Below are 4,197 nucleotides of genomic sequence, written 5' to 3'. Positions count from 1 at the left end.
CCTCATGTTCTTTTTTCCCCAGCATGTTCCCTTGGATCTGGGAGGCTCCAAAATCATGGTAGCAGCTGTCGCCATGGTCCCGCTACACGTTTTGCGATGCCATGTCATCTGCTACACTCTGTGGTGCCCTGCTACGTCCTGCTGTGCCTTGTGATGCCGCACAGTGCCCTGCTATGCCATGAACTACTACAAAGAACTTCTACAAACTACTATTTTTTCTAAACCCAACAGCCCGTCAGACTCCACCTACCAACAAAGGTAACCACATGGTGGAGGCCCAGCCATTGTTTTGATGCACCATAGTCTTATTCCACATAAAGTGTGTGGGGTATAGCTCAGTGGTAGAGCATTTGACTGCAGATCAAGAGGTCCCCAGTTCAAATCTGGGTGCCCCCTGCAAGATGTTTGTACCCTATCATATAATGATAGTTCTTGTTGTTGATGATACTTGAAAAAAGCATGCATGTAACTAATGTTGCTTCTTTCCAGAAACCCTTGTGCTTTCTCCCTTGTCAGATTTTCCTTGGATTGTGGTGGCACCTGAGTAGTGGATGCAGCTGCTGCCGTGGTCCTGCTAGACCCCTGCACTATTACTGCTACTATTATTAGTAATAGTTCTTTCTACCTTACTGCTGCTGCCATAATTACCACCGGTCATCTTTTCAATCCATTCTCTCTCTCTCTCTCTCTCTCTCTCTCTCTCTCACCCTCTCCCCCAACTGGTTGTGTCAGATGACTGCCCTCCATGAGCCAGTTTTAGTCTGAGGTTTCTGCCTGTAAAAAGACATTTTTCCTCGTACAGTGAGGAAAATAAGTATTTGAACACCCTGCTATTTTGCAAGTTCTCCCACTTCTCAAATAAATAGCTGATTTAATCTGCTACCAGCTGGTCTAAAGCTGATATAGTTAGCCCAAAGAAACAAGCAAAAAGCTGCTACCAGCCAGGCTACAGCTAATACAGTTAGCTCAAAGAAACAAGCAGAAAGCTGCTACCAGCCAGGCAGGTCCTGCACTTGATATGGCGTTGCTGCACACGCCAGATTGCTCCATGCGCACCTGGTCCTGCAGTGGCAACCCCATGAGGTCCTTCCGGTTTGCCACTCCTAGCTCCTGCAGCCGCCGCTCAATGAGGCTGATGGTGGCCTCCTTTGGTCTGGCCACTCCCCAAACTTTGTCTGCAGCTTGCTGGACCCCTCACTGACGCAGAAGCCACAGTCCACATACAGCAGCAGTGTGGGTGCAATGGCTGACTGGTGATAGAAGCTGGACGTGCGTTGTCTTGTTCTTACATGTCAATTGATTCTGACTTTGAATTCAAATATTGGCATCCAAGAAAATTTTGGAACTGATGATGTATCAGTCATTTTTTGGTGGTTTCTTGGTCACAGCAACAAGCTTGATCATTGACATATAGTTGCACGCCACGTATCACAAAACTGTTGGGGGGGGCCTTATGTATTTGCTTGTATTACATCAAGTGACCTGCATACCATGGCCGCAAAGATTAATTTTTGCCGAACTGTACTTGCTAATAGAGGTAAGGAAAAAAAGAGTGATGAAAAGAGGAAATAGGGAGAGGAGTGCCGGATCTGTTATTGTTTTTAGGAAGCAGATTTACAGCTATACACTTTGCAAATCAGTGTTTCACCCTGGCCGCCATCTAAAGATGCCATTTGAAACCTCCAGAAACTTGCTGGTAAGAAAGCACATGCAGATCCCCCCCCCCGTGGCTGTGATCAGGATGGCTGCAGTATCTAAGTAGTATATGTTTTATGATTGTACTTTTGTTTTTGAATGGTACATGAACATATTTAAAGAGTAGTTTTATATGCTGTGAATTTTGACAAACTGTTTTGATCACTTGAGGTATTTCCGTGTAGTCTTTCTTCTTTGACAGTTACCTTGCAATCTAAAACTGTATATCCTATTGTCTCTAGAACAATAGTTGGCAGTTGGAGGAGTAATGGCTCTTTTACAGTGAATATGCAAAGAGTTGTTCGCAAGTTCAGCCAGGTAGATGCTCAGCCCATATTCACACAGACCTAAACCTATTCACTTAATGCTGGTTACAATATTCTAATAATCAACGATGCCAGAGAAAAATGACAAAGAGTGATAACATTTTTTACTGGCATTTTTTTTATAAAGTATTGGCTTTTGTCTTGCAAAAGTTTATTCCAATAACATTAACAAGCATACTGTTAGTTACGGTCCCTGTGCATCTCACAATGCTGTTAATAGTTGCATACAGGTAGTGTGGCCGAGTGGTCTAAGGTGCTGGATTAAGGCTCCAGTCTCTCTGGAGGCGTGGGTTCAAATCCCACCACTGCCATCTGCAAATACTACACTGCTGGAAGGCAACCAATGTGATGACTTGTAGTTCAGATGACGGCATTCCTTATGACATAGCTTGGTAAAATACCAAAAGTCATTAGAGGAAACTTGGTAGACTCCTTGCTGACTCTGCTGTTAAAATCTGTACTCTGCCCTGGCTATAATGACCACCCAATCGTAGGTGTTTAATGTGAAATACTCATTCATTGCCAAAATTGACGGGGCGCGTGTCGGCCGTCACGGTATGCTACCTATACCATCCAAAGACTGAGACTGCAGGGATTTGTTATATATCTGCATATGTTTAACGTGTTCATATGTTTCTTTAATTTTCACAATGTTTAAAATCTTCAGTTACCTAGCCATTCTCCATTTCCCCACAGTAATCTCGTAGCTTTCTTGTGCAGACATTTTAAACATCTAAAACTACGGTGATTTACATGCTACTGCTGCATTCATCAATCCGTCATTCTGTTTAAAACTATACCATACTTCACACAACATTATCTATTCACAATAACCACGCAATACTCACATCTCCGACAACTATGTGTCTGTTTATTTAGTTTCAAAGTGTAACACAGGTTAAACATTAGTCATTTCAGATTTGTCTTACCGGCATCTTCTCTTTTCTGTTTTAAAAGGAAGTTTGCCGTGCACACCAGGTTTATAAGACGGTAAGACTTCCCGGGTGACAGGAAGTGACCCTATTTTAAATGATAAAAATTGTAACCCTCAAGATAGCTTGTGGTGTGTTTGAACGTGGTTGATTATATCACCATCTTATCACAACAGCCATGCTTGTGTCCATGCTTGTGTCTTTGTCATGCAAATACCTGGAAGTCTACTTATTAAGAGTATGCGTTGTTGGAATTTAAATGTTATATGTGCTTAAACATTGTGGGTGATTGCATTATACATCAAGTCAAAGGTAAAAGCATTATTTCAGCATAAATGAAGACATGTTGGTCATGCATTAAGTTTGTTGTCATAAGTATATAGTTTGTTGTTTGTTACATTAAAGATGTTTTGCAATACTTCTGTTTTATAAGATAAGATGTTCTGTTACATTTTGTATAATACAGCTCTACAAATGTGTCAAAGTTGAATCGATGATGTTCTTCTCATGGCCCACTGATCTTTTGCTTTGCCAGTCCTGAACTGAGGGTCATAAACTTTAAGTCACATTCCAATTGAAAGATAACGAATAGGCACACACAACACCACTGTGGCCAAGAGACCCCACCCTTTGTGATAAGACCAGGGGGTCCAGGAGCAGAGAGTCAGACAGATTTGGGGTTGAGCCGTGTTAGGTTGACTCTGTATTTGTCTCTAGGATATCCTATGTAATAAATGGATTCACACATCCACATCTGAGATTTTGACTACTAATTGAATGAACCCTGAGAATGGAGCAGGATTTAGCTCCAACACAAGATAAGCCATACAAAAGTGTAGCAAGATTTGCACTTTTGATTGGCAGAAAAACAGCAAGGACAAAATATTGGCCCTGTGACAGTGTGGGAATAGGTGATGACGCCTATGAGTTGAAATTATTTTTGGTGGGCTTTGCTGTTTGGCTAAGCCTTTTGTACATGTGAAAAACAAATATGCTCTCCAAAAGGAAACTCAGATTCTTAAACGTAGCCAAAATGTGACAGCATGGGAATATTGCACGTTGGCAGGAGCTTGACCAATTGGGAAAACCAAAATTGCCGTCTTTAACTAAAACTTTTTGTGCTTCCCCATGAAGCGCTTGGACGGGGTGCTAAGCAGCAGCTGTTATGTCCATTTCAAAATTACTGCCGTGACAACTGAGAACCGTCCGGGGAGGTCGCATCTGACAGCATAGAGGTGGTGGTC

General features: G+C 42.2%; 2 non-coding genes across 2 annotated transcripts; both read left to right on the top strand.

Moving 5' to 3' along the window:
* Positions 1-324: 324 nt before the first annotated feature.
* trnac-gca (transfer RNA cysteine (anticodon GCA)) lies at positions 325-396 on the top strand. The gene has a single exon. It is a non-coding gene; the product is annotated as a tRNA-Cys (tRNA).
* A 1,854-nt stretch (positions 397-2,250) lies between these two features.
* On the top strand, positions 2,251-2,332 carry trnal-aag (transfer RNA leucine (anticodon AAG)). The gene has a single exon. It is a non-coding gene; the product is annotated as a tRNA-Leu (tRNA).
* The last annotated feature ends 1,865 nt before the right edge of the window (positions 2,333-4,197 follow it).

Source organism: Etheostoma spectabile, unplaced genomic scaffold, assembly GCF_008692095.1.
Source record: "Etheostoma spectabile isolate EspeVRDwgs_2016 unplaced genomic scaffold, UIUC_Espe_1.0 scaffold00018866, whole genome shotgun sequence".
Taxonomy (NCBI): domain Eukaryota; kingdom Metazoa; phylum Chordata; class Actinopteri; order Perciformes; family Percidae; genus Etheostoma; species Etheostoma spectabile.
The sequence above is the reverse complement of the archived record's forward strand: the minus strand, read 5'-3'. Positions and strand labels throughout refer to the sequence as shown.